Here is an 11,697-nt window from a genome sequence, read left to right as displayed (position 1 = left end):
ATGAAATGGCTAAGATCATCTCCACCACCATGAACAACGTGCAAATGAAGCTGCTGCACAAAGTTTAGGGAGTTCTAAGCGTTGGGATTCCAAGGCATATTACCCTGTACTGAAGAAACTCGGAACAGAGGCATCCTCAAATCCTAACTGCAAGGAAGCTTAGCCTGTGTCCTTAGTTGATGGAGGAATGATTCAATGAGAAAGAACCCAGTGATTTTTTTCTCTACCTATCTTATATCTTACTCTCTTGCCATTTCTTCTAACACCTTTTCATCCTATCTTAACCTTCACCTACCAACTTACCCTGATCTTAATGACAAGGAAATTCATACATTTTGGTTTTTTAAGGACTACTTTATTAAAGTATAATTCACAAACCATGCAGTCCACCCTTTAAAATATACGATGCAGTGGTTTTTAGTAAATTAACATAATCGTGTGACCATTACCACAAACAACATTAGAACATTTTCATCACCCCAAAAAAGAAAACCCATACCCATTGGCAATCAAAAGCCCATTTCCTCCCCAACCACCACACACCCCCCAGCACTAGGCAATCATTATTCTACTTTCTGTGTCCGTGGGTATATTAAATACTGTGTTGTAACTGGGGATAGGATGCCCATAGTCAGAAAGGTTGAGCTCACATGAACTGTTGGCTTGGATTTCTGTGCGGATTAAACCAGCTTACTTCTGACACAGCAGATGCTGGGCTTTTTAACCTCTTTCCTCATTGTGCTTCCTGACTTGTTACCTCTGTATCATAAAAGCATGAAAGGTCGTAGAATAAATGGATCTGCAGAAAACTGCGTGGTTAAGTTACCCCATTTGTGTTTTACAAAGATAGCGGAAGGGAATAACCTTTATCTTTGAGGGTCACATACAAAAAGCCGTTTCCTCATCCTCCCTAACCTTAAAAAGTCAACATTATTTTTACAGCAGCTTCTCTAAATTGACTTACACTTGAACAAACTAAAAACTACAAGAAGAGTAGAGCTTAGCTGGCAGGCCTGGTTTTGAACAAGTGTTTGATTTTGCTAATCTTGGTAGTGCATAAGGTCACTTTTGTAAATTTCCTGTAGAAAAATTCTTGGTTCTTGGACACACTCAGCTACCAGAACAGAGAGATGGTTTATATTTTTTCTATGAATTACCAGCTGATAAAATTCCCCTCCTTTGAGTGGGAGAAAAATTCAAGCCAGACAAGAACTTTTGTGGCAGGTAACTCTTACTTGAAATTTATTTGAATTTCTAGAGGCAAATTAATTTCTCTCTCTGTCTTTCACAATAAATAGGTGCCTGTCACCTTTTTTTTTCTCTATCTAGTGAGCTGCTTCTATAGATGGAAGAAAGTTAGTGCTTCCTTTTGGTATTTTGAGAGTTTTATTTTTAGGCCTCTCCTTGGCTGTCTTTTCTCCTTGTAAAGCCAGTGTCGAAGTAATGGCAATGGTAAGTATGCTTAGCATTCTAAATTTTTTTAATGCATGTTTATTACTAAGTAATTTATCTCCTTTTCTTCTACTTTATAGCTCCATGTTAAATATGGTGGCACCTTTTAGTAAAAAAGAGGAAAGCCTATTTGGAAACATATAAAAATAGCACAGGATAGGTCATTTTTCAGATTCTGGTCAGATCACCATTTGGAAAGATCTTATTCTTTAAAGCAAAAGTTTTGAACCAAGGATCTGTTGAAGGTGGGGAGTGACTCTCATTCATCTCCATCTTCCTTTGAAATTTCATACAGATTTTTTGGTGTGTGTTTGTGTGTGTCTGTATTTTCTAGTGAGAAGATCCATAACTTTCATAAGCATCAAAGCCACTTTCTTTAAATATCTTTTTGATTACTTTTACTGTAGTTATTGTTTTAAGATCTGCTTTCTGCCATTTAAAAACATCTTTCAAATACTAGTTAACTCTTAAATGCTTTTTTGCAGAATAAGATCCTTTTTGCAGTACTTTTTGTTGTTGTTTAATACCTACCCAAAATTTTGGTCCAACCTCTAGGGGCCTCCTCCCGAAGAATTTGGTTTAAAAGCAAAAGATTTTTAACATAAAGAAACCAGAATTTGCTTTTTTTCTTTTTAATTTTTTTTTTTTTTTTTTTTTTTTTTTTTTTTTTTGGTGGGGAGTGATAGGTTCTCTCTGTGTTGCCCAAGCTGGTCTCGAACTCCTGGGCCAGTCCTCCTGCATAGGCCTTCCAAAGTGTGAGGATTGCAGGTGTGAGCCAATGTGCCTAGCATTGATTTGTGGGGGGGTTTTGTTTTTTGGGTTTTTTTTAGAGACAGAGTCTTGCTCTGTTGCCCAGGCTGGAGTGCAGTGGGATGATCTTGGCTCACTGCAACCTCTGCCTCCTGGGTTCAAACAATTCTCCTGCCTCCGCCTCCTGAGTAGCTGGGATTACAGGTGCCTGCTACTGTGCCCGGCTAATTTTTGTATTTTTGGTAGAGACGGGGTTTCACCATGTTGCCCAGGCTGGTCTCGAACTCCTGACTTTAGTTGAGCCACCCGCCTTGGCCTCCCAAAGTGCTGGGATTACAGGCGTGAGCTGCCACGCCTGGCCTTGATTTGTTTTTGCATGTGAGAAAATGTATGTTCTAGTGTAGTGTGGTGTGTCATAAGAAGCATGATTTGTTCTTACCAATGCAGTGGTTACATTGGTTCTTCTACATTCAGTAGAATGCTAGTAATGTGGTAATGCTAGTCACCAGTCTTCTTAATCTCTATAACAGGGGAAGCAGAAGTAGAGCAGATCCTGGCCTTGTAGGTCTAGAGACCGAACTATAGTGTCTTCTGGGAAAGCACTTAAACAAAACACAGGTTTATGAGTTGTTATGGTCACTAACGTTTCAGTCAAGATGGTGACTACCTATGATTTGTGTGTATGTGCTACCCTTTTGAGAAGCATTGATTAGTGCGTTCTCTCACTGCTATAAAGAAATACTGGAGACTGGGCAATTTATAAAGAAAAGGGGTTTAATTGGCTCAGGGTTCCGCAGGCCAGGAAGCATGGTGGCTTCTGGGGAGGCCTCAGGAAACTTGGAATCATGGCAGAAGGCAAAGGGGAAGCAGGCACGTTTTACGTGGCCAGAGCAGGAAAAAGAGAGAGGAGAGAGGTGCTACACACTTTTAAATAACCAGATCTCACAGTAACTCACTGACTCACTGTCACCAGAACAGCACCCAGGAGATGGTGCTGGCCCATTCATGAGAACTCTGCCCCCATGATCCAATCACCTCCCACTAGGCCCCACCTCCAACACTCGGGATTACAGTTCAACATGAGACTTGATGGGGACACAGATCTAAACCATATCAAGCATTAATATTACTATTAACCTGTGTGAAAAGGAACTGAATTCTGCTGTGACATTTTTTGTTTAAGAATTAGGCCTAGCAGGTGCGGTGGCCCACGCCTGTAATCCTAGCACTTTGGGAGGCCGAGGTGGGCGGATTGCCTGAGCTCAGGAGTTCAAGACCAGCCTGGGCAACATGGTGAAACCCTGTCTCTACTAAAATACAAAAGAATATTAGCCAGGCATGGCGGTGTGCACCTGTAGTCCCAGCTACTCGGGAGGCTCGGGCAGGAGAATTGCTTGAACCCGGGAGGCAGAGGTTGCAGTGAGCAGAGATCACACCACTGCACTCCAGCCTCAGCAATGGGGCAAGACTCCATCTCTACAAAAAAAAAAAAAAAAAAAAAAAGAATTAGGCTTAGGGAGTGCATGGTGGCTCACGTCTGTAATCTCAGCACTTTGGGAAGCTGAGGTGGGCAGATCACTTAGGGTCAGGAGTTCAAGACCAGCCTGGCCAACATGGCAAAACCCCGTCTATACAAAACTACAAAAATTAGCCAGGCATGGTGGTGGACATCTGTAATCCCAGCTACTGAGAAGTCTGAGGCAGGAGAATTGCTTGAACCTGGGAGGTGGAGGTTGCAGTGATCCAAGATCATACCACTACACTCCAGGCTGTGTGACACAATGAGACTCTGTCTTAAAAAAAAAAAAAAAAAAAAAGAGGCCTTAAGATAAAAAGCAGTGAAATAAAAGAAGTCATATTTTTAAGAAATGAAATCCCTAATGTTTAAAAATTATTTAATGTATAAAATTATCAGTTTTTATACATTAGGGATTTCATTTTTTTAAATATGACTTCAGGCTGGGCGTGGTGGCTCATGCCTGTAATCCCAGCACTTTGTGAGGCCAAGGTGGGCGGATCACCTGAGATCAGGAGTTCGAAACCAGCCTGGCCAACATGGTGAAACCCCATTTCTACTAAAAATACGGAAATTAGCCGGGCGTGGTGGTGGCATGCACCTGTAATCCCAGCTACTCAGGAGGCTGAGGCAGGAGAATTGTTTGAACCCCGGAGGTGGAGGTTGCAGCGAGCTGAGATCGTGCCACTGCACTTCAGCTTGGGCGACAGAGCGAGACTCCATCTCAAAAAATATGTATATTATATATATATGACTTCATAGACACACGTTGGTCTATACAACAAAAACAAAGCATTAGGAAATTATCTCATGATTTAGCCACAAAATTAAAAGACTTATTTCAACAAACATTTATTGAATGCTTACCCCTTCGACTGGATGATGCGTAGGAATAACAAGAGGTCTGAGGCATAGTAGTAGACCCATGGAGCTGATAGTTTCAGGGCAGAGTAGACATCTAATAAAGTCTTTGTTTCCTTTTGTAAATTTCTCTAAGTTTGTTTAGGATACCTATTTTGACAGCCATACAGATCTCCAGAAAATAGGGATTATCACCAGGCACCACAAGGAAATAGGTGGAAAAATATTTAAAAATAAATTGTAAGCCAAGCATGGTGGCTCATGCCTGTCATCTCAGCATGTGATTTGTGAGGCCAAGGCTAGAGGATCACTTGAGGCCAGGAGTTCAAGACCAGTCTGGGCAACATAGCAAGACCCGTATCTACTTAAAAAAAAATTTAATAAAATTTAAAATAAGTAAATAAATTGTAGTAGAAATGTAGGTTATGTTTCTTCGTCTGAAAATAAGCTATTCTGAAAAGCTAAGCTTTCCCAGTGGTACATGAGTTCTCCCTCTAATTATATCTTCTGTATTCCTCTCTCACTTGAATAATTTTCTTTTGAAAACTTTCTGAAGTTATATGCTTTCAGACTTTGTAAAATAATATGTTGAACATGATTAATCATCTCTCAGGTTCATTATTTTCAATCATATTATTGTATTGTGCTGTGATAACAATGTCCCTAGGAACTGGACAGTTTATAGAGCAGTTTGCCTGATCATTTTTGTTTTTTAAGTATCTTTTTTTTTTTTTTTTTTTTTAAAGACAGTCTCTCTCTCTGTCACCCAGGCTGGAGTGCAGTGGCACGATCTCAGCTCACTGCAATCTCCGCCTCCCGGGTTAAAGCAATTCTTGGTCTCAGTCTCCCAAGCAGCTGGGATGGGACTACAGGTGCATGCCACCATGCCTTGCTAATTTTTTTGTTTTGTTTTTAGTAGAGACAGGGTTTCACCATGTTGGCCAGGCTGCTCTCAAACTCCTGACCTGAAGTAATCCACCCGCCTCAGCCTCCCAAAGTATTGGGATTACAGGCGTGAGCTACTATGCCCACCCCTTAAACATCATTGTAAAAATCACTTCCCTTGCTAAAGGAATTTGGCTTTGAGTTACTAGGCCTTCCAGAAGCAATCCCCATGACTTTGTTATCTGGCCTAAGCCATAGGTGGGGAGTGAGGAGGGAGACATCCAAAGTTAATTAGAACCAGGTATAAATTTGCCATGGATTTAAGCCTTCTGTATAAGATAAATTCATCCATAGTATTTTTGGATTACTCTATTTACTTATTTGATTACTTATTTACTCATTTGATTATTTCTGTTCTCATTAATTTTCTAATTATTATGACTAGACAACTAAGTTCTGGGTAAGATATGTCATTATTACATAATGATGTCTTATTCTTGGCATTATAAATGACTATACTGTGTTGTACTTTTATTATATTTATGACATATGAGAAATAAATAATAGGAACTTTAAGAAGACTCTATCACTTCATATCTCTTTGGTCTCTTTCTCTGTCTTTAACATTGGTCAGGTTCCAAACTAGTGAAAACTACAGAAACAAGTGCAGTTTTCTAGTATAGTCTTTCATCTTACGAAAATATATTTAATCCCCACTCTTTTTTAAGTTTCACTTTGCCTTAAGGGGAGTGGTCTTAAGAAAACTCTTAGTATAGTTGTGAGTATCCATAGTGTCAAATGAGGGGAAACATTGTAACAATGTTAGGAGCCAAAGTTCTCACCACAATCTCATCACATGTCCTGAGCTATTTTTTACTTGTTAACTCAGAACAACAAATACTAAAGAAAGTGCCAAACAACCTCAATTCTTCTGGCTCACACTTAATATATAGCAGAGATATGAAATAGCCCCCAATCCCAGATCTTCCATGGGTAATTTTGGGGAAGTGTTTTTCATAGAGATGTTGAAGTCCATGGAAATCAGGTAGAACACTAAAGGACCCGGTTGACCCAGTACATTGCAACCCTCTGCTCTCATGTGCACCTCACACACAGCCAGTCTACAGATTAGAGACCACCATTTCTGGGGGTTGTTATCTTTTTTTTGTTTTGTTTTTTTGAGACAGAGTCTTGCTCTGTCGCCAGGCTGGAGTGGTGCAGTGGTGCAATCTTGGCTCACTCCAAACTCCGCATCCCGGGTTCAAGCAATTCTCCTGCCTCAGCCTCCCGAGTAGCTGGGACCACAGGCACACACCACCACGCCTGGCTAATTTTTATATTTTTAGTAGAGAACGGGGTGTCATCATGTTGGTAAGGATGGTCTCAATCTCTTGACCTCGTGATCCGCCTGCCCCGGCCTCCCAAAGTGCTGAGATTACAGGCGTGAGCCACCGCGCCTGGCCAGTTCTTTTCCTTTAAGTTGTATTAACTGCATAGTAGTTAGTTTCTCTTTCTTCTTTCTTTAATAGGATCATCTCAACATATTTAAAAAATATGCCATATATATATATATAAGATTTGCCACCTCTGGGTCATTAAATGGCATCACAGACATAGAAATGTACCAATTCCTTTTTTGTGAAATTTATCCATTCATGCAAAAGAAGTATGATAATTAAAAATAATTTTGAACATTGGGTATCCTAGGCTCTGAGTGTGAGGCTCTCAGAAAATTAAAATGACATAATCATCGTACTTGCAAAGCTTAAAGCCCAGTGGGGAAGAGCAACATGATAGGAACAAAGGTAGAGTATAATAAGTGCTGTTGCAGAATCACAGGCCAAGGGGAGCTCACGTCTTTGAGCTTCAATTTCTTTATCTGTTGCGGGGGAGAGTATCTCATGAAGCTGTTTTGAAGCTTATCTAAGACAATGCATGTGAAAACACTGTAAAATTGTAAAGCTGTGGACATGTCAGTTGTTATGTTTGGTTTAAAATAGAAGCTGGGAGACTCTTTATTCTGAAACCATGTAGATAATCCAGGGATGAGACTCTAGTTAAAGTGAGGAAAACAATGTACTTGCATGTCAAATGCAGTTCCTGGGAGAATGTTTGTATTATTAGGAGACTCTCATTCCAGAAATCATTTTGTTGGCATTTATACTAAGTGGTGATGACATTGAGAACAGCACAGCTTCATCTGACATCTGACGTTATTGTCAGCCTTTCTTAGTACCCATGGTATGTTTTTACTGTATCTCGTGAATAAGATAATATATTAAGTCTCCTGGCATAGAAGGATATATGTAAGATACGTGTTGTATAGTTGCTTTCTAGAGTGTCTTCATAGCACTTTTCCAGTATTTCTATTTATTGCTATTCCCTCTCCACCTCTGTTTCTTTCCCATTAGTTCTTTACAGGTAGGGAGATTATATGTCCCAGTTTGCCTGTCCTGGTTTATGTCTCTTGTCCCTACATCCCATCTACTTAACATTTTAACACCCTCAAAAGCATCCCAATTTGGACCTCACCTTATCTGGTCACCCTGGCTCAAAGCATAGAAGAAAATTCAATGAAGAGCCAGCAAATTAGTGAAATTGTACAGATGTGTGATAACTGACTTCAGTCCCTGAGCTGAGCTGATTTACAGAATGTGGATTTGGTCCAGTAATATCCTGGAATGCAACTTACAGATGTAAGTAAGTAGTGCCTGATTATAGCTACACACTATAGCAGGTTTCCTAATGAGCTGTTAAAACGAAAGCATGTGTTTGTTCACTCTGGCACAGAACAGTAGCTTTGACACTTCAGTAGTTTTCACCATAGCATGGCTTGTTGGGGCTTGAAGACTGGCATTCCTTCTTAAAGGCCCATGGAGGTTTTCATTCACTGTGAGCTATGTGTTAAGCTGGTATTGATCTTGTTTTTGACCATCATTCACCCATGGCAGCCAACCAGGGAGGTGTAAAATGCTTTCATCCCCCCGCCCACGTATGCACCTCCTTTGGTGCGACCCATGGGATGACAGTTACGATGCAGCTTGAAAGGATGGCTCTACATTGCAGCTTCTCTGCCTCATCCTCGCTACCCTTTTAGAATGAGAAAAGAGGATTGAAAGGTTCAAAAGCCTAGAGAGAAAATTCTGCAGTCCTTTGTTTTTCTGAGCAGAGGGAAAGGTGCTACTTCGTATGACTGCTTGCAATCCCCGATATAATAGAATAAAACTGTCCCTACTGCCAGCATTAATATGAAATTTGTATAAAGGTGGAGGGATTACTTTACTGTTTTATTAATATGCAATCCCAATATTTTCATTGCAGGGCAGCTTGCAAATTCATTGCAAATTATGCTGAATTAAAATTAAATACATAAATCTACCTTTCTCTGTTGGCAGCTGTATTGGAGTTTGGGATTGGCCTCTGTGCTTATTAGAGCCAAAGAACGTATATTATTTAATTCTTGCAAAGTGAAAGTAAAAGATCAGGAAATAAAGACAAATCAGGGGAATGGAACATGTTTAGTGCGATTCCTCTTTTACTCTCCAGCAAGGGAAAGTGGCTTAAAGATCTCTGTTAAAACAGTGCTTCTCACACTTTAATGTGAGACTCTTGTTATGTAGATTCTTACTCCTGGGTCTAGGATGGGGGCCTAAGATTCTGCATTTCTAACTAGCTGTAGAGCATGCTGGTGCTGCTGGGCCACAGGCCATGACTTGAGTAGCAGGTTGTCAGGAAGTGTGTGCTTCAGTGGGCTGTGACTCTGCATGTCACTGTTGTGAAATATGCAGATGAGAATGGCACACACCAGACCCTCAACTGGCAGGAGGAGCTGTGTTTTAGCTAGAGGTTAGGGTGAGAGGGACCACCCAGACTTGTAAAGCTTAAGTATTGTCCCGGTCTCTTTACCAGTCTTAAGGTATCTCTAACAGAGGCCCAATGTTCCTGCTAATGAAATGAATAAAGAAATGTTACAGTCCATGGATTTGTAATTCCAGTAACGGCTTATTTTACATCTATTAAAGGCTACAAGGAAAGAAGTGGAGGGAAGGGCTGGCAGACTAAGAAAATAGGAAATGAGAAGAAATGCACAAAGGAGAGTTCCATTTCCTCCTGCTTCTATCAAAGGAAAAAAAGATGTTATGTGCCTTCTCTTTCCACCTCTAAATAAAGCAACAGGGCCACCACTAACTAGTTTGTGTGACTATATTCTGGCTATTTAACCTCTGCTATTTCACAAAAAGTCCTCATCTGTGAAAGGAGAAATTTGGAATCGGGACAGTTTTCAGAACCCCTTCAATTGTTAAAGCATAGCGACTAAGAATTTTATGGTCATACAACACTAAAAATCATACATATGTCCTTAGGAATGGGGTTTTATTTCTGTTAGAGCACCTCCAAAACAAGTGTGTGTGTTAATACATGTGCATTTTATATTTTTCTTTATATTCTTTGTTCTCTTCCTTTTAAGAAAATCTATTTTGTTTCATTGCTTCAAAATTCCTGAAAAATTTTCTGTCTTTTTATATAATCCAGAGTTGGCTGTGTTAATTTCTGCTTCCATCATACTAATTTAGGAAACGTGGCCTAACAGTGGCAGGAATAGCTAGAACTTTCTTCTGTGACTTACTGGCATTTTCCCTAAGCATCTGCATGTGTTGGGTGTATGTGTAAGTACCATGCATTGGATACATCCTCTGTTGAAAGGATAAAGGAATGCTTGTTCGTTCCACAAGTTACCTTGGCTCCAACTCTGTTCCATACTCAGCCTGTTCTCTCAACACAATGATGTCTTCAGTCTTAGGACAGAAGTCTGGAGTTCATTCACATCTCTATTTTGATTAATTGTTTTACACATCAGGCTCCATGTAATGTAGTGGATAATGAAATGCTCTAAGTGGGTTAGGGATTTTCAGTTCTTAGACTTGTGGATGAGAGAATTTCAAAAATTATGTACAAATTTACCATCATAGATAATGTTTGTATGATATACAGAGGTTGAGTTTTATAAAATATAAATTGCTGTGAGCCAGAAATGAAAAATAAATGTAGAATCCCATGATAAAAAACTAAAGTTGCTATATTAAAATTAATAGTATACTGGGATTTTTGATACATTGTTTTGAGGATGTGTTTACTATGTTCGAAGCAATAAATTTAGGAATGGAATCTAGTTTCATTAGCCCTGCTATAACATTTTGGTGAGAATATAAATTAATACCTGCTTTTTGAAGGACAGCCTGACATTATCCATTAGATGTGTAGGCCCTATTTTCTTCATCTCACAGATTCATTTCTTGTAATTTACCCATTTATAATTAATTATTGCAAACATTTGTTTGGAATTATTGGACAGGTACAGAAAGCTATATGTAAAAGTACATTCATCAAAGTGTTTGCAGTGGGGGCCAGGTGCGACGGTTTACTCCTGTAATCCCAGCACTTTGGGAGGCTAAGGCGGGTGGATCATCTGAGGTCAGGAGTTCGAGACCAGCCTGGCCAACATGGTGAAACCCCGTATCTACTAAAAATACAAAAAAATTAGCCAGACATAGTGGTCTGCACCTGTAATCCCAGCTACTCAGGAGGCTGAGGCAAGAGAATCACTTGAATCTGGGAGGCAGAGTTTGCAGTGAGCCGAGATCGTGCCATTGCACTCCAGCCTGGGCGACAAGAGCGAAACTCTGTCTCAAAGGTAAAATAAAGTGTTTGCAATGTGAAGAAACAATCTAAATATTCAACAATAAAGGAAGGTCAAATGAGACAAATATGAAAGGGGAATACTGTGCAGCCATAAAAGAGAGATGTGGTTGTTATCTTAGGAAGATGACTATAATATGAAGTTAAAAGTTATAAAGGAACATTTGGGAAGAATGTATAGGTACATACATGCTTATAAAAGCACAAGAAAGAACTGGGAAGCAATACACCAAAACGTTGATAGTAGTAGAATTACGGCTGATTTTTTACTTTCTCTGTCATGCATTTCTTTATTGTTGAATATTTAGTACTAGCATGGAGAGGGAATAGAAAACTTAATTTGGAAGGGATGGGGAAAAAGTAGCCACCCTGGGAGCTGAGTTAGAGGAGAACACAGAGCCCAGGTGTTTGAGCATCTGTTCCGGCGTTGGCGGTGGGAATTCTCTGAATAGTCCTCACTGTGCCAGAGAAGCTTTCTGCGCACAGCTGGGTCCTGTGAGGCCAGACCTGTGTCCTGCTGACTCATACGCAGCATC

The sequence above is a fragment of the Pan troglodytes genome, chromosome 11 (assembly GCF_028858775.2).
Source record: "Pan troglodytes isolate AG18354 chromosome 11, NHGRI_mPanTro3-v2.0_pri, whole genome shotgun sequence".
Classification (NCBI taxonomy): Eukaryota; Metazoa; Chordata; class Mammalia; order Primates; family Hominidae; genus Pan; species Pan troglodytes.
Note: the sequence above shows the minus strand (reverse complement) of the source record.